At 41.2% G+C, this 24738-nt stretch overlaps 2 pseudogenes; both read right to left on the reverse strand.

Annotated features, from left to right (window-relative positions):
* Positions 1 to 13723: 13723 nt before the first annotated feature.
* Positions 13724 to 14082, reverse strand: LOC119000019 (60S ribosomal protein L36-like; annotated as a pseudogene).
* A 49-nt stretch (positions 14083 to 14131) lies between these two features.
* On the reverse strand, positions 14132 to 15313 carry LOC119000020 (60S ribosomal protein L7a-like; annotated as a pseudogene).
* Positions 15314 to 24738: the final 9425 nt, after the last annotated feature.

A 24738-nucleotide genomic window follows, 5' to 3' on the forward strand; every position in this document is an offset into this window, starting at 1 on the left:
GTTCTTCCTTCTGGTCCACTCCCTTGATTTGAGTCCCAGTTTCCTTTCCATCACTATTGGTTTCCTGGACCTCTCCCTTCATTTCAATTAGTTTAGCCTTCTTATGTTCCTCTAATTTGTGACTGTACTCTACCAATTCTGTGAGCATCCTGATAAATAGTGTCTTGAATTGTGCTTCTGAGAGGCTGGCAATTTCTCGGTCGCTTAGAGTTATTGGCTCTGGGACTTTGAGTTCTTCTTGTGCCATCTTTTGGGCTGTTCGTGCCTGTTAAGTAGCCGGATCGGAGCCCTAGGTTTTCACCAGAGCAGGGCAACTCAGTCGCTGGGTTGTGACTTGTATGTGGGGGCGGGGTCAAAGAGGGACAATGGCTTCCCTCCGGCGCCCGCCTCCACGACCCCCACCAGCACCGCAGCCACCACCGTAACCAGGGCCACGCGCCCCGCTCCACTGCACGCGAGTGTGCCACCTCTGTCAGCCCTCCACCCCTGGGTTCGCCCCCTGGGGCCTGCGTGGTCCGTCTCACTGAGCGCGAATGTGCGACCTTGGTCAGTCTGCCCCGCACCCCGACTAGGTCCGGGCTGCCTGCGCTCCTAGGTCTGTCCTTTCTGACCCTGCGCTGCTGGTTCTGCCTCTCTTACCGTCCCCATTGAACGGTTTGTAGCTGTCGGACTTCCGTATAATTCGGTTTTCTGGTCTCTGGGTGTGTCTTAGTTCTCCAAAACTTTTGTTGTATCCAAACTTGGTTGTGGGAGAAGGCACAGTGTTTCCACCTATGCCTCCATCTTGGCGGAAGTCACCCCCTTACTGCTTTTAAAAGTGAACTTTTTAGCCTGGTTAGAAGACCTTCCATATTATGGCTCTTGATCACCTCTGTAGCCTCACTTCTTGCCACTTTCCAGTCCATCCCCACCCAAAGTACATCCTTTATATCAGCATAATGAATATTATAGGCTATGAGGGCTATATGTCCTCTGTTGTAACTACTCAACTTGTAGTTGTGGCACAAAGCAAACATAGATGATATATTATAAATGAGTGGGACTATATGCAAATACAACCATAATTACAAAAGCAAGTGGCTGGGTGAAGATGGCCCATGGGCCATTGTGTGGTAACCCCTGCTTTAGATAAATCTGTGGACATGGCTTTTTCTTACATCTCGTAAGTATTGCACAGTCCGCTGTCTGTTTGGAAATCCTCTCTCCTTTGCCTGGCTTCCTTCAGTTTCTCAGCTGGCCTCTCCTGATCTGGGTGCAACTGCTTCAGACCCTTTCCTTAGACTCCCTATTTCTCTACCTCCATTGTTGCACTTAACACACCAATTCACATACTTATGTATTTGCCTGTTTACTTGTCTGTCTTCTCCCACTTGTCTATAAGCTTCTGGAGGGCAAAAACTATTTCATGTCTGCACTTTAATCCCTAGTGCCTAGCAGAGTACCTGGTACATATAAGCATGCAATGAAACTTGTTTATTCCATTCTGTGAATGGAAGGCCAGTAGCCCTCTGGCCAGCCCAGCCCTAGTCTTAAAAGTTTAGGACTGGGAAAACAGTGCCTGACTAGGTGTTTGTATCTTCATGGAAGCTGTGATCTGTTTTGGGCAAGACATGTCTTTCCTTTGGCCTGGCTTCTTCTAGGGAAATAGAGATCTAAAATTAATGACCAATCACTGTATCTTCTCTCAGGCAGCACCCATCCCATCCACCAGGCAGCTCAGAGCTGTCTGACCCCACTTCCGACAGGCATTCTCAGTTAAAAATAAGCCTTGAGGGGAAAATTGCTACATCTCTTTCCAAAGGTGGTTGTAGATGCCAAAGGCAGTGGACAGTGAAACATTTGTGGCTAAGGGTGGAGCAACCACCATTCAGTGGTGGCATCCTGGGGACTCTCCCTGCCTCTTCAGTGTCCTCCCTTTCTAGCCCATCACCAATAAAGTGGGGAAAGGGCAACTTTTCTTCCAAGCCATCAGGTAATTAAGTAGTGGAAGGGTCAACCATATGTCCTTTTCTGAAATAGTGTGAATCTCAAGTAAACACCATGCCTCTTCCTTCAAGACCTTACAATCTAGTTGGAAAAACACACATATGAACCATTTAGAGATTAGCAAAATTCATTCATTTATCCATTCCCGTACTTTTTAAAGAGCTTACTCAATGCTGGCCCAGTGTGGAATGTTGAGTCACAAAGGTGGACAGCTTGCTCAAGGAACTGTCACCCTACTAAAATGTATGCCAAAGCAAGAATTTATACTACAAAGGAAACTTAGAGTTGAAGATACCAATAAAATCTAAAGTTGTCAGAGAAAGTTCCACTGAAAAGGTGGAACTTGAACTGGTCTTGAGAAAGGCATGGGAGAGAGATTAGTGAACAGAAAGGGAAGGATTTCAGTCAGAGGAAATGACATGACCAGAGGTGTGGAGAACCAAGTCTGGAGAGTGGCTAAATGATTAGTGGGAAATAGTGTCCACACCTTTGAAAATGGCCCATGGGCCATTGTGTGGTAACCCCTGCTTTAGAAATAATGCTGGAGAGAAAAGAAGGATCATGTGTGGAAGACCTTAAAGACTGGGCATTTAATTGCAAGGGGGGAGATGAAAATGTCCTTCTCTTTTAAAACTGAGCTATATAATTCACACACCATAAAACCCACCCTTTTAAATTTACAATTTAGTGATTTTTAGTATATTCACAAAATTATGCAACCATCACTGAGGTCTAACTCCAGGACAATGTGTTTGAATATTTCTGAACAGAGATTTCATGGGATAAAATAGTATTTCAAGCAGATTACCCCAGCTGAGAAAGCAGGAGTGATTATGTGGGAAGAAACTGGACACAGAGGCAAGCCAAGAGGCTCAGAGGCTTGGAGACCTGGGCAGGAGTAGGGTTTAGTAGCACCTCCTGCCTATGGTCTCCTCACTTCATCCATGGTAATGGGATTTTTGGCAGGATGACTTGTTGAGATAATAATCTATGTATTTTTCTCCTTGTATTTTTGTTCCCTCATTCCAAGAAGGTGCTAGACATTTGTCTTCCTAGCATAAGCACTTTTGGGGGCTAGGCTAAAAGCAAAGTGCCTATGGACAACCACCCTTTCTGACTTCTGCTTTGGGAATTCTGAGCTCCATGTTGTGGGATAATGCTGTGGAGGGGAGAAAAGAGGCAGTTAGGGGCCAATGGGAGCTGAAGCTGAGAGAACAGAGAGAAGAGAACAGGGAGGAAGATTCCCTAACGTTTTGAAAAAACAGTGATTTCTGGCCCTGAGGGTAGTAGTAGAGACCTGAAATGAGGTGGCAGCTTGACCTGCGGCTGCAGAGCTCAAGGGCCTCAAGCCCCTAAAAGGACCCTGCACATAAGTGTGGCACAGTGAGCATGTCAACTCTGAATAGACAAAAGAACAGAAGAACCTCTCACCTAAGTATTATTTTTTGCTTAAAACTCCTGGAATTTGGCCCCATCTTAGAGGATGGGCAGCCTCTGTAATATGGAAACTTCATTAACCACCAGCTTGGCAGTCTCAGAATCACATTTAAAGAAGCTGAAATACTGTGGACCTTCCTGAGAGGTTAAAGCATAAATATTAGAGACCAACTGTCTTGGACTGAGCCTTGGCTCTGCTGTTAGCTGTAGGACCTTGGTCACGCTGCTTAACTTCTCTGTACCTAGATTTCCTCAAAATGGGGATAATGAGAATCAACTATCTCATAGTGTTGTTGTTGGGAGAATTAAATGAATGAACATATATAAAAGAGTTATAAAACTGCTTTGCATGTAAGAGGTGTTTATATAAGTGTTGGCTTGTTATCATTAGTTAATGAGAGGAAAACAAATATTTGGGGAAGGAAGAAGTGTTGCCCTGTAAAGGAAGAGAACTATTGTGTGGAAATAAGAGTAGAAAAAAGAGTAGAGGGAATAAAGAAAATGGGATATTAAGAATGAGAGACAAGGTAAATAACCATTTAGACATGAAGGAGAAAGGAGAGTAAAATAAAAGCAGGTAGATGAAGATATATAGGGACAGAGAAATAGATAATTGAGTAACGATAGATGGATAGACAGGAAATAAAAAGATTGAAAAATAAATAGATTACATAAAAACATCACAAAAGTAGACAAATGGTAGCAGAGAGTAATTAAAAATGATATGTAGGAAAGATCAACTGATAAAGATAGATGGTAGACTTGGAATGAAATGTAGAAAATAATGCCAAATGCTAAATTAAAAACACAAAGGAAAGAGGAATGGAAGGCTGGTGGAGAATGCTAGGTCAGGATGGACTGAGTGACTTCTGGTCCATGGGATGGAAGGCACCGCTGCCCTGCCTCCCAGCCCCACTTCCACATGGCTTAGCTCCATCTTCCCTGACTTTCACACACGTTCCTCCACTTGGGAACTCTCTTCTCCGTTCTATAGAGTCCAGAAATGTATTTTTTTCTATCTGGTTTTCTAATTGCTTTGTATATGCAATTCTTGTCTACATTTCAGAAGACTGTGTCTCCAGGGAGAATGGGTATACCACTCTCTACTTTCTCAATACCCGACCCAGTGTGGGGCTGAGAGAAAATGTGTTGAAGGACAGTCCTGGTATAGATGTGGGAATAGTTAGGGACACTACAATCTCCAACTACACCATTACCACCTAGGGGACATTGCCAATCATTCCTGGAAGGTTCGTTGCTAAAAGCAACCTAGAAGGAACAGAAACAAATTTATGTAGTATCTGATGATTCCTCTGGACCCCTAAAGGGTCCAGACCATTGTAACTCAGCATTTTCCTAAAGTGATTGGTCTCACCTACAAAATCATGAGCTTCCAGAGGTCAGAGGCTATGTAGATAGGGTTGCACAAATGTCACAGGATAACCAAGAATTTATATTCTGTGTCCCTCCCTTTCAAGCATCTGAAAATTTCTACCCCCTATGGTTGGTGTGCTTGGTTCTAAAGACAGAAATTGTATGGTAGGAAGAAGGGAAATTTGGTCTCGGAAAAGAGACCAAAGAATCTCTGTTTACACAGGTCGTGAATCTAGGACCAGGGCCCTGTTAGGATCCAGAGAGAGTTCTGGTTATCTCTGCCAATTGAAACTCCCCCGGACTGATCTAAACCTGCTCCTTTCCTCCTAGACAAGAGGAAGGAAAAGTCCCATTCATAACCACTGAGAAATAAAAGTCTTCCTCACTGATTATATACAATTTACAGCAGTGTTTCATTTGGTGCCCAGGAGACTGTAATAGCTGGAATTACCATTGTTCCTCTTCCTCTGTGAAGCACCAGAGCTGAGAAGCGCTCTGTGATTATGGGTCAGGGTATGACAACTCCATGCCAAACTTGCTTGGCCTGGTTTGGGGTGCATGTGTGTGTGAGTCTGCTTCCAGGACAAAGATTTTCTATCTCCTTGCATGGTTTTTTAATGAATGAAAATGTTTTTTGCCACTTCAGACATCATTACCAGAGGGAAAGAAAAGGAAGGGAAGGGGAGGGGAGGAAAAAGAAGGGAAAGAAAAAGAAGGGGAAAAGATGGGAAATAACCAATCCCCCATCCCACAACTTTACATGTAGATTGAGAACTTGAGTATCAACAAAGCAGAGAAACTGAAATGGGCTTGGCTGGTATATACTGCTGTTTACAGTATAGGAGGGGAAGGAAATGGCTGCCGAGAGTAACAGACTCCCTAGAATCTGAAGGTGAATGCTGCCTCTGAAGATATGTTGTGACTGGTTCTCCCCTGGAGTTTTTCAACACAGAAGCCCTTGAAAGAAACAATACAAAATATTAGAAACCATAAATCTGGGTTTGCAAATTTCTTCTATAAAGGGCCAAGTAGTAAATATTTTAGGCTTTGTGAGCCATATGGTTTCTGTTACAACTACTCAATTCTGTAGTGCAAAAGTAGACATAGACTATACATAGACAAATGGACATGGCTGTGTTTCAATAAAACATTATTTATAAAAACAGGCAGGAGGTATGATTTGACCAGTGGGATGTAGTTTGCTTACTCCTGCCCTGAGTGATTTTATACGATGAGGAACTGTTTTTTTTATCTTTATTCTTTTAGAGTAAAGATAAAAAGACAGAGTTAGGAAGAATGGGGAAGAAAAGAAAGAGGTGAAGAACAAGTAAAAGTTGTTTTTAGAGCAGGGACAACTGGGAGCATCAAAATTTATGGGCTGAGTACAAAAAGAAGAAAAACTTCACTTTGAGGCATTTATGGTTGAAATTTATCAAATCATCAAGTGGGGCTTTGAGTACCTGTAAGGAAAGCAGTTGTGACCACGTACTGAAGGGTAGAATTTGGTTCTTAACATAAAAGGGCTTTCTTCCTGTATCAGTTATCTGTTTCTATATATCAAATCAACCCAAAACGTACTGACTTGAAACAAAACAAATATTTATTATCTCTCATAGTTTCTGTGGGTCAAAAATCAAGAATGACCTGGCCAGGTGTTCTGGCTCATGGCTTCCCATAAAATAAATCAGAGGTCAGCCAGAGCTGCAGTCATCTGAAGACCTAACTGGGGTTGGTGGACCTGTTCTACTCACAAGCCTGACAAGTTAGTGCTGGCAATTGGTGAGAAGCCTCAATGCTTCTCTACATGGGCTTCTCCACAGGGCTGCTTGAGTGTCCTCACAACATGCAGCTGGCTTACTCCAGGGTAAGGAAAGCAAGAGGCCAAGATAGAAGCTTTCATCTTTCTTTGACCCCGCATTGAAAATCAAATGTCATCACATCTACCATACTGTATTGGTCACAGTGACCAGCCCTGATTCAGTATGAGGAGAGGCTAGCCAGGAATCTAAGCACCAGGAGGCAAGGATCAATGGGACCCATCCCAGACGTTAGCTACCTACCACCTAAATACTAAGAGCACTAATAGATGTGCTTTAGTCTCAGACTGGGACCTGCATATTAGGATGGGCTAGAAATTTGTATTAGGTACAATGCATCTGTCTAGAGAAAGAGACCAAAAAACAACACCCAACTTAAAGTTGCTTCAGGATTTATTTCAATTATGAAAGAGTCTAGAAGTAGGAGGTTTCAGAGTTGGTTAACTTGGCAGGTAAACATCATGTTCTTCTTCAACCTTCTGCAGTTTTCATGCTTGCCTGGTTGCATGTCACAGCAGTAGAAAAGGTGTATCTGTTGGGTAAACAGCTAATAGTACTTGCCACAGATACCTCATCTATATGGACATGTGTGACACTGTGAATTTAGTAATATGAATGGTGTCCTTGTAACTTTCCTAGAACCACAGGATCTTGCAGATTACTAAGACCCACTCCCATCTGATGTTTGCATCTCCGCTACAAAATTCAGGGAACATAGCTATACACCGAGATTCTCTCCCACTCTATGTAGTAAATTAGCTTGAGCACCATAGATATACAACAGAGCCTTTTGGTCAAAGTGCAAAATTGTAAGAAATGTAAAAAGTTGAGGTCATGGTATTTGGGAGACAATCCCTGCATCCCTGATGAGTAGCAGGAACTATACAAGCACCAGTGGAGTCTTTTATTAGGGACTTTCTTTAACACTCTCAGACCACCATGTGTATGAGTATCTCTTCTGCCCTTAAACTGACTTTCAGGAGAGGCACAGTCTCCCAAATGACTTCTGCTCATAACAGTAAAACCTGAAATCATGACTAAAGCCCCAAAATAAAAGTTACCAGGAGAGGTGTCCAGTTCAATACTAGCAAGAATGTTTTCAACAAGTGGAATAGTCCAAAAATGGATTTACTTTGCAGGGTGATGTCTGCAAGCAGAGTCTGTGTGACAAACTATAGAAGATTCTATAATAGGGATTCCTATAGAGGGTAAAAGTTGCCCAAGAAGACCAAAAGTTGCCTAAGAAAGACCTACTTTCCCTTCTAACTCCAAAATCAATTATTCTTCTGTATACTGCTTAGAATTCCTTCCTGATGTCAAACCTAAACCTCCCTGTTGAGCTTTCAACTTACTTCACAAAGTCATAGAATATGGGATGTAACCTCAGGCATGGTCTTCCAGTATTTCTCCAATATCTTGAGTCAGTGCTCCTATTCAATCAGAATCAGTATTTGATGACCTTTCAAAGTCATATTTTAATCAAGTTTATTAAGACATAATTCACATAGAATAAAATATAATCATTTTCACTGTACTATTTCATAAGTTTTGAAAAATATGCAACTTCTACTACCACAGTCAAGATAGAGAACATTTGCATCGCCTCGAAATGTTCCCTCAAGGCCCTTTGCAGTCAGTCTCTATCACTCCTGGCTCATGACAGTACTAATCTTCTTTCTGTCATTATAGGTTGTTATTTGTGTCTATTCTAGCATTTCCTTTAAAATATAGAATCATAAAGTATGTGTAAATTGTCTGCCTACTACACCCATGGATTATTCAAGCACCATTTGTTGAACTGCCTTGGCATCTTTGCTGAAATCAGTTGTTTATATATGTGTGAATCTATTTCTTGTCTCTATTCAGCTCCATCAACCTGTATATCTGTCTTATACCAATTCCACATCCTTTTGATTTCTATAGCTTTATACAAGTCTTGAAATCAGATGCTATCAGTTTCCAACTTCATTCTTTTCTTTCAAAAAATTTGGCTATATTAGGAACTTTAAATTTCCTTTAAATTTTAGAGGCAAGTCATTAATTTCTATGAAAAGTGCTATTGTTTTTTAACAGCTGTATTGAGATATAATTTGCATACCACAAAATTTACTTGTTTAAAATTCAAGAAGTTTTAGAGAATTGTGCAACAATCATAATTCAGTTTTAGAAATTTCCATCCCTCAAAATCTCTCATATACATATACAATAACTTCCTTTTCCCACTCCCCAGCTGAAGGCAAAAACTAATCTACTTTCTGTCTCTATGGATTTGCTTTTTAGAGACACTTTAGGAAAATAGAATAGTATAATGCATGATCTCTTCTGTCTGGCTTCTTCCATTTAGCATGTTTCAGAGGTTCTATCTTGTAGCCCATATTGGTACTTCGTTAACTCTTTGTAATACTAGTGACAAATAGCATTTTATTGTAAGAAAAGACCACATTTTGTTTATGCATTCACCAGTTGATGGATATTTGATTATTTCTACTTTTGGGTTACTATGATGCTGGTATGAACATTCAGTCATATACAAGTGCTTGTATGGACATATGGTTCATTTCTCCTTATGTTTAACTTGTTGAGGATCTGCCAAACTATTTTTAAGGCTACATTAATTTACATTCCCACCAGCAGTGTATGAGCCTAATTCTGGTCACCAATTCCAATGTCTGAAGGGGGCTTGTTTCCTCACACCACCAAGAAATTCTCAGAAACCAGCTAGCCGTCCTAAAATTCAACTCGATTCTGACACTATCTACCTATGGTAGGATCAGATCCCACAAGTTAAGTCCTGCAAGACTGTCTCCCCAACTTCCCCAAGATATACACACACACTTCAGTTACCAATTGCAGGTCTAAGTTCTCACCTGGTCTTCTGACTGAATGGTTTCAAATCAGAGGTTCCAATTAATTTACTAGAGTGACTCACAGAACTCTAAGAAACCTTTCATTTACTAGATTACTGGTTCCTTATAAAAGGACATAACTCAGGAACAGCCAGGTGAAAGAGATGCACAGGGCACAGTAGGGGAAAGGGTGCAGGGTTTCCATGCCCACTCAAGCAAGCCATTCTTCCCAAATCTCCAAGTATTCACTGACTTGGAAGCTCCCTTGGGTTTTATGGAATATTCATTACCTAGGCATAATTGATTAAATCATTTGGCCATTGGTGATTGAACTCAGTCACTAGCCCCTCTCCACTCCCCAGAAGTAATATGGTTATCACATGATTGGCTGTACTGGCAACCTGCCTCAGTCCTTTGGTTGCATCCACAACTCACCTCGTTCACATAACAAAGACACCTATGCTGCTCTCATCACTCAGCGACCTCAAAAGGCTTTAGGAATTCTGTGCCAGAAACAACACAAAAACCAAATATATATTTCGTATTTTAAATGGCAATATCACAGTGAGGGTTCCAGTTTCTCCACAATCTCACAAACACTTGTTATTGTTTGCCCTTTTTATTATAGTATTATCCTGGTGGATGTGAATGGGTATCTCACTATAGTTTTAATTTGTATTTTCCTAATGACTAATAAACTTGAGCATGAATTTTTAAAATATATTATTTATTTATTTTTAGATAAAGGGTAAGGAGGGAGAAAGGAGAGGAAGAGAAATGTTGATATGCAAGAGAAACATTGATTGGTTGCCTCTCACATGCCCCCAACCAGGGACCACAGCCTGCAACCAAGGCTTGTGCTCTGACAGGGAATCAAACTGGAGACTTTTTCATTTGCAGGTTGATGCCCAACCCACTGAACCACACCAGTCAGGGCTTGAGCATGTTTTCATTAGTTAATTGGTTATTCTTGACTTCTTTGATAATATGTCTACCAATATCTTTTGCCCATTTTTAAAATTTTATAAATACTGCTTGAGGCTTCTGGTTAAGATGGAAGTGTAGGTAAACATAGTTCACCTCCTTGCACAACCACATCAAAATTACAACTAAACTATAGAACAACTCAGAACCATCAGACATCAAGTTAAATGGAAGTCTGACAGCTATGGAATTAAAGAAACCACATCCATCCAGACTAGTAGGAGGGGCAGAGAGTTGGAATGAACTGGTTCCACAACCAGGTGTGGTGGATAAAAATTCAGGAAGGATATCTCAGGAGCAAGGAGTCCCAGCTCCACACCAGGCCCCCCAGCCCAGGTATCCAGTGCCAAGATGAGTCCCTATAACTTCTGGTGGCAAAACCAAGTGGGGATTGAGTCAGCGAAAGAAATTTCTGTAGTCCTAAGCAGTTCCTTTTAAAGAACCCACATACAGATTTACTCAGACTCACTCCCTCTGAGCTCTGGCAATGGGGTAGCACCTTGAAAGGCACCAGTGGCATAAGGGGAGGAACTGAAGTGTCTGGCATCAAGGTGAGAGGTGTGGAACAACTTTCTCCCAGACAGAAAAGCCAGCAGAGACCATTACCCTTTTCTGAACCCTCCCCCACACAGCCAGAGAGCTGGCAGGCTGATGCTATCTCTGAGATTCCATCAACCTGCCTAATATCATTTGCCCTCACCCTGGAGTTCCCCTGAGGCTGCACCCCACCCAACTTAAGGGCCCACCCAAGCTGTTAACAGTGGCTTTTCCATATGAATGGCTGGTCTTGGCTCTTGCTTCACAACTTAGTAAATTTTCTCAAGCAACAACTGGTCTCAGTCAGTCTCCAGTTTTTTAACCCTTGCTAAGTGGTTCCAGGCCCAGAACTAGCAGCAGCCAGCCTAGATTCACAGATCAACTTCACCTGGGAACCTCGAAGCCTAGCATAAGTAGCAGCCATCTGCAGATTGCTTTGCAGCTCATACAAGGCAACCCTGGGGAGATCACCACTGGGGGCTGACCTTGGTCTGCACCATCCAGGAAACCCCAGGGCCAGCACACCCAGTGGACAGCTACAGCTCTGACCATGTCAGAGCACCACCACCATGTCCCTGCACAGCTGATTCTCCACAAAGGGCAGAGATTGGTGGTCAGTGGTCACAGCCAGTCATTGCAGCTGACTGGCATGGATAAATCCCTTCCATTGATCTGACAACAGAAATCAAGTCTCAATTACAAAAGGAAGGTGTACTCAGCCCACATGAAGGGCACACCTCAAGAACCCAGCTTGGGTGATAGGGGAGGCTGTACCACTGGATCCTACAGGAAACCTACTACATTAGGCCATTGCTACCAAGAGAGGGAGTCAAAGCAGCTCTTCCTAACATACAAACAAGTACAGAGAGGCTGCTAAAATAAGGAGACAAAAAAAACATGGCCTGAATGAAAAAGACGGATCAAAACTCCAGAAAAAGAACTAAATAAAATGAAGAGAAGCAATCTATCAAATGCACAGTTCAAAACACTGGCTATAAAAATGTTCCAGGAACTGAGTGAAGACCTCAACAGCATGAAAAAGATCCAGTCAGAAATGAAGGATACACTAAGTGAAATAACAATTTACAGGGACACAACAGTAGAGTGGATGAAGCCAAGAATCAAATCAATGATTTGGAACATAAGGAAGCAAAAGACAACCAATGAGAACAACAAGAAGAAAAAAGCATTCAAAATAACAAGGATAGTGTAGGGAGCTGCTGGGACAACTTCAAGCATTCCAACATTTGCATCATCAGAGTGCCAGAAAGAGAAGAGAAAGAGCAAGAAATTGGAAATCTACTTGAAAAAATAATGAAAGAAAACTTCTCTAATTTGGAGAAGGAAATAGGCATGTCCAGTAAGCACAGAGAGTCCACCAACCTGGCTAACACCATTTGCCCCCACTCTGGAGATCCCCTGAGGCTGCACCCCACCCAACTTAAGGGCCCACCCAAGCTGTTGGACCCAAAAAGGCCCACTCCTATGTATATCATAATTAAAGTACCAAAAGTTAAGTATAAAGAGCGAATCTTAAAAACAGCAAGAGAAAATAAGTCAGTTACCTACAGGTGAGTTCCCGTAAGACTGTCAGCTGATTTCTCAAAAGAAACTTTGCAGGCTAGAAGGGATTTGCAAGAAATATTCAATGTCATGAAAAACAAGGACCTTACAGCCAAGATTGCTCTACCCAACCAAGCTAGCAACTAGAATTGAAGGGCAGATAGAGAGCTTCCCAGACAAGGGAAAATAAAGTAGTTTGTCATCACCAAACCATTATTATATGAAATATTAAAGGAACTTATTTAAGAAGAAGATCAAAACTATGAACAATGAAATGGCAAAAAAACACATATCTATCAACAACTTAATCTAAAAAAACAAACTAAGCAAACAAAAAGAACAGAGACAGAAACATGGATATGGGGAGTATTTTGATGGTTGCAGGCAGGAGCAAGGTACGGGAGAATGAGTGAAGAGGTGAGAGGATTAGGAAGTACAAATGGGTGGTTACAGAATACCCATGTGAATGTACAGTATAGGAAATGGAGTAGCCAAAGAACTTATGCGCATGACCCATGGACATGAACAAAATTGTGTACATTGCCTGAAGGAGCGCAGGGATCTAGCGGTTGAGGTGGGCAAAGGGTCCAACTATATATTACTATACTATAATAGTATAATCAATAAAATATAATTTAAAAAAGAAATTATGCTTGTTTTTTAAATTGTGTTATTTGTATTCTTATTGGGCTATTTGTCTTTGACTTTGTAAGAGTTCCTTATATTCTGGCTATAAGTCCTTTATCAGAGATACAATTTATGAATATTTTCTCCCAGTCTGTGACTCCTTTTACTTTCTTAATGATGTCCTTTGAAGCACAATATTAATTTTGATGTAGCTCAGTTAATCAATTTTTAAAGTTATTTTTTATGTATGATATGAGGTAAAAATCTAAATCCATATACTTATTTATGAATATTCAACTGTCTCAGAACCATTTGTTGAAAAGACAATTCCTTCCCCCCTTAAATTTCTTTGGCACCTTTCTCTAAAATCAACTGGCCATAAATGTATGAATGATATTTCTAGATTCTCAATTCTATTGATCTACATTTCTATGCTTATGTAAAATATCTAGAAAAAATTACTAAAAAGCTAATCTTATAATCAAGATGGTAAGTTTTATTCTTATTTTTTAAAGGGAATTATTATTTTTTTCCTGAACAGATTTTATTACTCAGAGGGTATGGGGTTCAGTCCTTCTTGGCTACTGCCTTCCTCATGGTTGCAAGGACATTGCTTTGCTCCTCTCTCTTTCTCTTGGCACGATGTGTGTCCCCACCCTTTTCTTGATGAACTTGAGGGCCCTCTTGTCCTTAGAGACCTTGAGCAACTCAATGGCACACCGCTCATAGAGGGCAAAGCCACGCACCTCTCGGATCATGTCCCGCACAAACTTGGTGTGCTTGGTGAGGTGCCTGCGGCGGCAGCTGTACCTTGGCTTGCTCATGTTCTTTGTCACTTTGTGGTCCTTATTGAGGCTCACGGCCATGGGATAGCGGAAAGCCATGGCTGCTGTTCCTCAATGGGGCCACGGCAGAAGGGTGGAATCATTATTTCTTTTATGTAGAGAAAACATTGTACACTTAGCCCAGTTTGGTGGCCAATTCTTTAACTTTGGTCTTTTCCAGCCTGGCAACCTGAGCTTCCGACTTTGGGCCTAGGATGTTTCCTCCCCGGTAGTGGCCAGTCTCATCACATCTGTCTTGTAATTGGTTTGGATAGCTTCCACCAGCGTAGCCAGAGGTCCTTAGTCTTCTGAATTAATCCTGTGTAACGGCTATGGTGGTGCAGGTCTTCCTATAGACTAGACCACAAGTGGCAAACACATGGCCCGAGGGCTGAATCTGGCCCTCCACCTTGTTTTACCCATCCCGGCACCTTGCTTCTACCCTGCAGAAACGCCGAGCTCTGAGCTCCTTGCCCCTTGTCCCTTGCCCCTAGTTAAGGAGTAGTTACATTTATACAGTCCTGAAATTATGTTCAACCCTTTTAAGGCAACTGCGAGGCTAATGTGGCCCCTGGCGAAAATGAGTTTGACACCCCTGGACTAGACACTTCAGCCCCACCTTCCCCTTGATAATGGAGTAGGGAACCCCCATCACACAGCACAGAGCAGGCAGGCAGCTTGATGGGATCCTCATCATGTACAATCACTACTAGCTGAGCCTTCTTGATCTCCACAAAGCTGGTGATAGTGTTAACCCCTGCTCGAAGGACAGGTGGCCTCTTGGTGGGGACATCCCTTCTGCCAGCACCTTTTTTCTCAGCCTGGACCAACAATCTCTGCTTCTTCTCTTGCTTTGTCTCTGGTCTGTCCTAATGGGCCAGCTTTAGCAGATGAGTTGGGTGGTCCAACACCTGGGTGAACTGGTTAATGGCAGGAGGCACTTTCACGCACTTGTGCAGAATAGCCCTTTGCCACTGTAGCTGAATGTAGCTGAATTTGACAAGGTGGGGAAGGTCCCTTTGAACTGGATGTCCTATCCAATGCCAAAATTCTTGGGCCTTTTAAAAAACTTTTTAAAAGATTGTTGTTCAAATACAGTTGTCTCCATCCCCCCACCCCCACCCCATGCCGATCCTAGCCATTCCCACTTCCCACCCTTGATCCTACCCCTCTTTGGTTTTCTCTGTGTGTCCTTTATAGATATTCCTGAAATTCGGGACTTTTTTCAAACAGGATTTACCATCCTCTTGGGCTCCTGCTTCTTCACAACAGCAGGGGCCAGTGCCACCTCCTTCCCCAGAGCCTTTCTTGTTGGCATGTTGGGCAGTGGGAAGGATGGTAGCCTTAAAATCAAGAAGTCCTTCAATTTTGTTCTTTGTCAAATTTTTTTAAAGCTATTTGGGTCCTTTAAATTTCTTCAGTCTAAAGTACATTTTAATTTTCCTTTGGATTTACTCTTCTATACATGGATTATTTGGTTATTTAGTTCTCAAACATTTGGGGAATTTTCCGTATATTTTCTATTACTGATTTCTAATTATATGGTGGTCAAAGAACATACTTTTGTTTGTTTGTTTGTTTGGCTTTCCAGCAAAGTGGGAAAATACAGAGTGCAAAAATTAACGGTGGCCTTCAGGCAAAAGGTGTTGGAGTCTGGACTTACCTTTGACTCAAGACAGAAAAAAACATCTTCCCTGTCATCCAAACCACCTGGCACCAAGAAAAGCATGTTGAACTATCTTAGTCAATGCATACAAGCTACAGGAGTGATGTTGAAGAGAGGAATACAAGCCATTCCAGATAAATGTGCTATAAATGGTTGTGAAAATTGGCCCCTATGAATTTGAGTCTCCTGCAACAGTTTCTTGATTCCTTAAGTATTAAGTAGCTTAAAAGAATGGAAGTTGGGAGAACTCGGCTTTTCTGCATACTTTCACATCCTAATTGGAACAAAACTAATGCCAATATTCCCATGACTTCTGTCTCACTTGCCAAGCATCCAGTAACTAAAGCTCAAATTCCATTTGGGTGGCATGTAGGAAAGATGGCCCCCAGGAGGAAAGCTGTGCTGAGCACGTTCATGTATAAGAACAGGCCAGAGACTAAAAAAGATAGTCAAGCCCATAAAGCCACCGGGTGTGGAAGACTTAGAAACACACTACCAGATCCCACTTGAAGGAAAGAGAGTACACTTTATATCATCGAAATCCTTTCTGGTTTTCTGGTCCATAATATAATCTATCTTGGTATATGTACCATGTGCCATTGAAAATAAGGGGTATTCTGGTATTTTTGGAAGGATAGTTTTATAAATGTCAGCTCGATCAGGTTGAGAGTATTGTTCAGATCTATTTGAGTCTTATTGATTTTCAGCCTACCTGTTTTATAATTATTGAGAGAGGGTATTGAAATCTATTACTGTAATTATAGATTTGTCTATTTTTAATTGTAGTTGTATCAGTTTTGCTTCATGTTTTGTCAAATTCTAAGTTCAAGTGCATATTTATTTATTATTGTTATGTCCTCTTAATTAGTTGTCCTTTTCCCATTATTATATAAAGTTTTTTATTCTTTATTCTTTCCTTAGAAATTTATTTTTTCTGGTATCAATATAGACATTCCAGGTTTATTTTGATTTATTTTTACTGTACTTGTATTTTCATATTTACAGTGGTTTTCTTCCAGGTAGTATACATTGAGTCATGCTTTGTAATCCAATATGACAATCTCTATCTGTTAATGCACATATTTAGAATATTTGCAATTAATAATCACATTAAACAGGTTTAAATCTAGCATCTTGCTGTTTGTTTGCTTTGCTATATTTTTCCCTTTTTCTGCCTTCCTTTGAGCTGGGCATTTTTTAGGATTCCATTCAACTCATTTGTTAGCTTGTTAGGTATAACTTTTTTAGTCTTTTTTAGTGATTGCTTTAGAGTTTATGGGGTACATTTTTAATTTAACATACTCTCCCTTCCAGTGATATTATACTACTTTACATATAGTGTAAGAACTTTGCAACATTTCTCTCCTCCTGGGTTTTATGCTCTTGTTGTCATACATATTATTTCTACATATATTGTTATAAACTATAACAATAAACTATAAACTATAGTTTATAGTTTAAACTATAAACTATACAGTACATTGTTATTGTGTTTAATCAGTCAATTATCTTTTAAAGAAATTTAAATAAGTTAATAATCATATATTTACCAACATATTCACAATTTCTCGTGCTGTTCACTTCTCTAGATAGATTTATACTTCTCTAGAATATCATTTTTCTTCTCCCCAAAAGACTTACTTTAATATTTCTTATAGTGTGTGTCTGTTAGGGATAAATTCTTTCAGCTCTTGTTGATTGAAAATGATATTATTCTGCCTTTTTGTCTAGAAATATATTTTATTTATTATATAGAATTCTATATAAATAGTGTTTTATTTCAGTATTTTGAAGATGTTGGTTCACTGTCCTCTCATTTGCAATATTTTTCTAGGAAGAAAATTTGCTCTCATTCTTACCTTTGTTTCTTTGTATAATATGTGCCCCCCACCCTCCCACCTTTGGCTGCTAAGTTTTTCTTATTGTGGTCTTCAATTTTTTCATTTAAAAGTGCTTTTAAATTACAGCTCACATTCAGTTATTTTTTATTAGTTTCAGTTGTACAGTATAGTGGCTAGCCAGTCATATACTTTACAAAGTGTTTCTCATGAAATTTCCAGTACCAATGGGCATTTCATTGGTTGCTTTTAAGATTTTCTGTTTGACACTGTTTTCCAGTTATTTGATTAGGATTTCTTTGTAGTTTTCTTTATATTTGGATTTATTGAGCTTCTTGGATTTATGACTTTATAGTTTTCCTCAAATTTGGAAAAATTTCAGCCATTATTTTCACGATTTTTTTTTCTGTTCCTTACCCTCCATCAAAGACTCCAACTACACATGTATTAGGTTACTTGGATGATTCTGTTTTTTAAATTATTTTCTCTCCCTGTGATTCATTTTGGATAGTTTCTATTTTATGTCTTCAATTTTATTCATCTCTTCTTCAACGTCTAATATGTCGTTAATCCCATCTAGTATTTTTCATTTTAAGCAGTGTGGTTTTCATGTTTAGAAGCTTAAATAGCATCTGTTTTTCTACTTGACAGGATTGATATTTCCTATAGATTTTTGAAGATATAAAATACAATTATAGTATCTGTTTTAATGTCCTTGTTTCATGATTCTGGGTTGGTTTCCACTTTTAAGTTTTTCACCTTATTATGACTCCTATTTTTCCTTCTTCTTTGTATTACTGGTAATTTTTCATTGTATACCAGACATTTGAATTTTGCCATGTTTTTGGATGTTTTTATATTTTTCCGAATGTTCTTGAGGTTTACTTGCAATGACTTTAACTGGCTTGAAAACAGGTTGATCCTCTTGGGTTTTCCTTTCAATATCTGTTAGGTGGGACCACAGCACTGTTTGGTCTGAGGATAATTATGCCCCATTTTTAAGGCAAGACCTTTCTGATATTCAAACCAATGTCTATGAATTATTATATTTTTCAGTATGTGTTGTGGGGATAGGCACTGTTTCCAGTCTTACAAGAGTACTGATCTCTCTAATCATTTTGGGTAGCTCTTTCTCCAGCCTCAGGTATCTTACACATTGTACTGACTAACACTCTGCTAACCACACAGAGATGTGTCCTTCCTGAGTTCTCTCTCTGTGCAGCTCTCTCATCTCCAGTCCTCTGGCCTGAACACTGTTTGCTTTAGTTCCCTCTGTCAGCCTCAAACTCAATGCAAGGCATTTATCAGTCTCCACCCAGGTTTCTCCTTCCTGTGCCAAAACTGAAAACTCTCTTAAGACAAGAAACTGGTGTAGTTGTAGGATTTGCCATGTTAATTTTTCATTTCTCAGGGACACTGTCTTTTGTTGCCTGCTGTTTAATGTCTTTTTAAAAAGATTTTATTTATTTATCTTTAGAGGGGAAGGGAAGGAGAGAAATATCAATGTATGGTTGCCTCTCATGAGTCCCCAGCTGGGAACTGGCCTGCAACCCAGGTATGTGCCCTGACTGGTAATCGAACCACAATCTGTGGTTCGCAGGCCCGCACTCAATCCACTGAGGATTGAGCAGGGTTGATGTTTAATGTTTTAATGTCTTGTTTGATATATATTTTCCAGTTTCTTTAGTTGTTTCAAGCAGAAGGGTAAATCTAGTTCCTGGTATTACACCTTAGCCAGAAGTGGAAGTCTTAAAATTATAGGGGAGAGGGGCCGGAGCTTTACTCTGGAGTCTCTGAATTGCTATTAGTAACATGTCGGTCTCTACTAACTGTCTTGTACTGAGAAAATCTAGTTCCCTCCACTCCGACCAGTCTTGCCACAAACTACCCTGTGTGAGTTCTGGGAATTGTTCGAATTACAGCTCCCTAGTAGCATTTTTCCTGGTCTCATGAAGTTTCACCCTGTATTGGTGTGGCTTGATATCCAAAAAGACTTAAGAACAAACGTAAACAGATCTTTGGAGCTCTTCCTTTACATGTTCCCTCTTCGTTGGTGTTCTACCCTACCAATTCTGGCTGCCTTGCTTTCCTGCACTTCGATCTCCGCATCCTCAACTCTCTGTGACTTCTGGGCTCCACCTGGGGTCTGCTTCCCTGCTCTGTGTTCTGAAAAGTGCATCCGGGAAGAAAGAAAATGTGATCATAGGGTTCATTGCATTTGTTTCCTCCCTTTCAGAGATCATAGTCCTATCTGTTACCCAATATCTAAAAACAGTTGCTTTATACATTTGTCCAGTTTTGGAGGAGTGCAAATCCAGTAAAAATCTCTCCAACATGGTGAAAACAGAAGTCATCAATCTATATTTTAATGATAAAATGTAAATTGTAATACTGAAAGTAGATTTGTTTTGTTTTCGAAACTAATATGCTCCAACCCTACCAAAATTCTGATCACCTCTTAACAGAAGATTTGGCTCTTGTTTGAGAATCACTCATCTAGTGAAATCCACACATTCAAAGCCTTTGATTCAACATTTATTGAAACATTTCATAAACCTTATTTTGTGGCAGGCACTGTGCCAGATTTGAATATACAGAAATGAATGAGACATCATTGCTGCCTCAAGGATTTTCCTATCAGAGTTATAACCTAATCAGAGTATTATGACCTGATAAGGGTAGTGATTGAGGTACAGGAAACACATTAATGAGGTAAGGCGAGGAGGGGAGACAGGGACACCAGATCCAGCCTAGAGACAGGTGGAAGGTTGACAGAGATTGCTTCCGGAGGTGACATTTAAGCTGAGTCTTCAAAGATGGGAATCAATTCACTCAGCAAAGAAAGGACAGTTAAAGCAAAGACATGAAGGCAGAAGCAGCACAAAGTATGCCTGAGAAGGACTGATCATGGGAGGTCGGAGCAGCAAAAATTCCCAGAGAGGGAGAGGCAGGCGATGGAGCTGGAGAGGCCAGCAGAGGTCAGGACACAGAGGGCCTGTCATGCCACACTGGGGAGCCTGCCATTAGGGCTGAGTCTTTTACATAACTCTGCACTGTGGCTGGCAGGGTGCATGACTGCCTCAACACGCAGTAGGTATTATTAGATGATGATCGTGAAAGGCAAGTCTGAGAAACTGCAGAACTCTGAGCAGCGCCAATGTTTTTTATGTTCTGAGACTCCAGAAGGTTATCTGACTCCTCTGCCCCTTTGCAAATTCAGCTCAGATGTGTGGCCATAGTGGTCAGCCAACCCTGAGGTGCTGCCTCCTTGGCAGCCGACTAACCCTCTAGGCTTGTCTAGATGGCTGGAGACAGTAAGGGGAGAAACAGAAGAGTGGAGAGAAGAGAATGCAAGTAAGACAAAGAGAGAAGACAGAGCTGGGAGACAGGAAATCACACTGAGACAGCAAGATAGGGGCTTGGATTGAAGAAATAGATCACAAAGAATTTGAAGCCAAGAAGATGATTTCTGGGGCGGGGAGTAGAATATGGTCTTTTCCCAGCAGACTCTGCGAATCTTCCCAAGCCCAGGCCACAGTGATTGTCTAGCAGCAGCCTTCCTGCCCAGTGGAAAGACTGCTGGGAATGGTGCAGGATCTCCAGGCCAAACTCATGCTGGGAGTTGGACATATCTAGACAACTGATGGGCCGGCCTCAGTGGAAGTCTGTCTGCCTGAAAGTGCTTCGAGGACCTCTGGCAAAAGAATCCATCCTGAGGAATCCAACCTGATGACTTTAGCCCATAACAAAAACTTAGTCCTCTGCAGGCAAAGTCTAAAATAAAATGCAAGTGAGTAAATCACCAGGGCACAAGAAGTAACTGGTCAGACACTCCTTTAACAAGCATCACTGTGAGGAAGGGGACCAAGACATTCGTCCTTGCTTTGAAACAGACATAAGGCAGCTTTGGCTCCTTGAAGTCTTCAGGTCCTGAGCTACCATGAGAAACGTAATGGAGTAGTTCCCTCTTATTGGTGGGGGATATGTACCAACACCACAGTGGATGCCTGAAACCACAGATAACACTGAACCCTAATTCTCTTCAACTCTGCTGGAAATATGGCAGCAATTTTTCATGTGCAGTTGCAGCTTCTCAGTAATTTTTACATTTTTTCAGTCCAAACCTATTTCTGAGTCTGTGTAACCATCCCTACTTGCAGTAAATGGCTTGGTGTTCTTGCTTCAGGGGAGCCCTTGCTGAAGTCTTATATAGGCTCACTCAGCGCTTTCTGATGCAATCAGCTGCCATTTCAAAACATGTTTTCTGGCCCTGGCTGGTGTGGCTCAGTGGATTGAGTGAGGGCCTGTGAACCACACAATCGTGGTTTGAGTCCCAGTCAGGTCACATGCCTGGGTTGCAGGCCAGTTCCCAGCAGGGGACACACAAGAGGCAACCACACATTGATGTTTCTCTCTCTCTCTCCTTCCCTTCCCCTCTAAAGATAAATAAATAAAATCTAAAAAAAGAAAAAGAATTCACTTAAAAAAAAAACATGTTTTCTGTTCATGTCTTCCATCCGCAGATTTTATGCTTTTTCCACCCTACTAATCACCTATCACGCATTGAGGCGGTGACTTTTGTAGTCTGAGTTGTGACAGCAAAACTAGCACGAATTTCTTTTTCCTTCTTCACAATTTCACAGGTTGAAGATTTGTTTCCCGTAGATCTTAGCAACCTCAGCATACAATGTTCTTCTTTTTTTTTATTAAATTGAGAACTTTTACCTATTCACTTACAGGAAAGAATTACAGCTTCTCTTTGTCCAGCATTACCATTTTTTGCACTTTCAGGCTATAATTAAGTAAAATAAAGTTTACTGCGTACAAGCACTGTGATACAACGACAGTCACTCTGATCACCGAGATAGCTGCTAAGTGACTAAGGGGTGAGGAACATCTACAGTGTAGGTTCCCTGGACAAAGAGGTGATTCACATCCCAGGCAGGACAGGGTGGAATGGTGTGAGATTTCACCACACTATTCAGAACGGTGATTTAAAACTCATAAACTGTCTATTTCTAATGTTTTTCATTTAATATTTTTGGACTGCAGTTGACCAAAGATTACCTGAAACCACGAGAGTGACACTGTGGATGGGGAGGACTTCTGCACACATCAGCTTGCCCCTGAGGTGGTAGGGCTGGAGGGACGGGCTAGTCTGCACAGATTGACTGGGCAGGACCCGGGCAGGAAGTGGTCCGGGCAGGACCAGTGACTTGTTCACCAACACATGTGAGACATGCTCTGGGACTCCCGAAATAACTTGGGGGTAATTTAGAGTGGGGTGAATTCCACATGAGCTCATAAAAGGCAAATACTAGGGAAATATGGATTTTCTGAATTAGCAGTTAACAAGATAATACCTGACTTCTCCTTGGAGACCTTTGTTCTAAGAGAATCTTTTCCCTTGGAATCTTTTCACTTATAGAGAGATTTGTGAACCCTAAATGCCCCTCTTTGCTCAGCTCTAGAGCAGAGGTTCTTCCGAGTCCTGCTCTTCTGCACACTCCCATCTCCTACTTTTCAAGCCTTCTGAACAAACTCCGCCACTAAACACCTGTGTACATGCACAGGTGCCTGTCTGTCTACGCAAGAGGGACGGAGAGACCATGGGCGGGGGTGGGCCAAGCCCCTGTGCCAGGAGAATGCAAAGAAAAATCTAGACAAAAGAAAGATACTAAACATGAAAGCAATTTTATTCTCTACCTTATAATTTTCTGTATTTTACTTAATTACCTATAAAAAGGCAAATTTTTTTCAAAATCAAATATGAGAAGTACAAGTAAACAGAGCTTTTCACAGTCTACACGAGCTTGATGTGCTCTCCCTTATGGTCACTCTGGAGACGGTTGACCTTTATTATGCAATAAACAGGAGTCAGAGAAGGCAGCCTGCCTGGCTGTGACACAGGTGGTTCCACCATGCAGGTAGAATCTGACTAACCTGGATGGCAAGGCACCCACTCATGAACAAGGACCCTGTCTTGAAAGGAGACAAACATTATCATTTTTTCCCACCCAACACCACTAACTCTTGGCTCATCCCAAGAAAGTGACTGACAACTGCAAAGGCTGCTGGGCAACTATTTGAAAGAGGGGTCCTCAGAGAGGCCTCCTCCACCTGTTACTCTTTTCTTTATCTCTTCACATCCATAGGGGTCCCTAAGCCCCAAGAGAAGGGTCAAGTGCAAATCTGGTAAACCAAGAAGCCCTAGCAGTTGTCAACTTAATTAGCCTTCAGGAAAAATATATGGATATATGAGCACACTGTAGTTGCTATAGAGACAGGCACAGGGGCAGCATTCAGAACAAGGCCTCATCACATCACCTGACAAAAATAAGACCCAGGCTTTTTAATAGAATGAATTACTTAAGTTTTATATTTAACAGGGGACAATACCAAGGCTATTACTGGTTTTCAGAGTATTTTAGGAATCTGGGCTGCCTGCTCCTACATATGTTAACAGCCATCACAACATATGCTCTGGTGGCTGGCAGTTAAGTAGAAGCTCGTGTATATCTCTCACCCCTTGAGATGACAGAGGGTCCTTCTCACTTTGGGCTTGTGCTCCTTTAATTGGGTAAGAGAATTTCACCATGTTTCAGAGAAAAGACTGGCCAAGAGCTCTACTGGGCTTTGCACCAGGACCTTTGCATATATTATTGCCAATCCCTACAACAAGCCTATGAAGTAATGATTTTATTTTGCAGGTGGGAAAAATGAGGCTTAAGGAGGTTCAGTGCTTTCCCAAAGTCACACAGCTAATAAGTAGTAGAGTTAAAGTTCAAATCCAGGTGTCCCCCATTTCAAAGCACATTACTTTATGACACCAACCAATCCCTGCACAGAGAGGAATCTGGGATAAGGTGAATCTAAAAAGACTTAACATTTTTATTAATATATAGCATGGTCTTTGTTATAGTGTGTCTCTCCTCTAAAGAGGCCCCAAATGTGGATGGGTTCCAAGAAGAATTCCAGAGGTTCTGACCTCTGCTGACAAGCAGCTCTCTAATTATCCAGTGCAAGGCAAACATTGGTCTCAGACTTACTTCTCCTGGCCATCCACCATGTTTCTGGGGTGCTTCTTCCCGATGTTAATCCAGCAAGCATGAGTAACATGAGAGTCCAAAGTAAACATCATCGATAGAGTGTCTCTACTGCTCTTGCATCATGAAAACTTAAATATATGAAATCAAGCTGGGGATTTAAAATAAAGGGTGTGTTTTGGACAATTTTGTG

This window comes from Sturnira hondurensis, unplaced genomic scaffold (genome assembly GCF_014824575.4).
Source record: "Sturnira hondurensis isolate 20B ecotype Veracruz unplaced genomic scaffold, ASM1482457v3 Scaffold0015509, whole genome shotgun sequence".
Taxonomy (NCBI): domain Eukaryota; kingdom Metazoa; phylum Chordata; class Mammalia; order Chiroptera; family Phyllostomidae; genus Sturnira; species Sturnira hondurensis.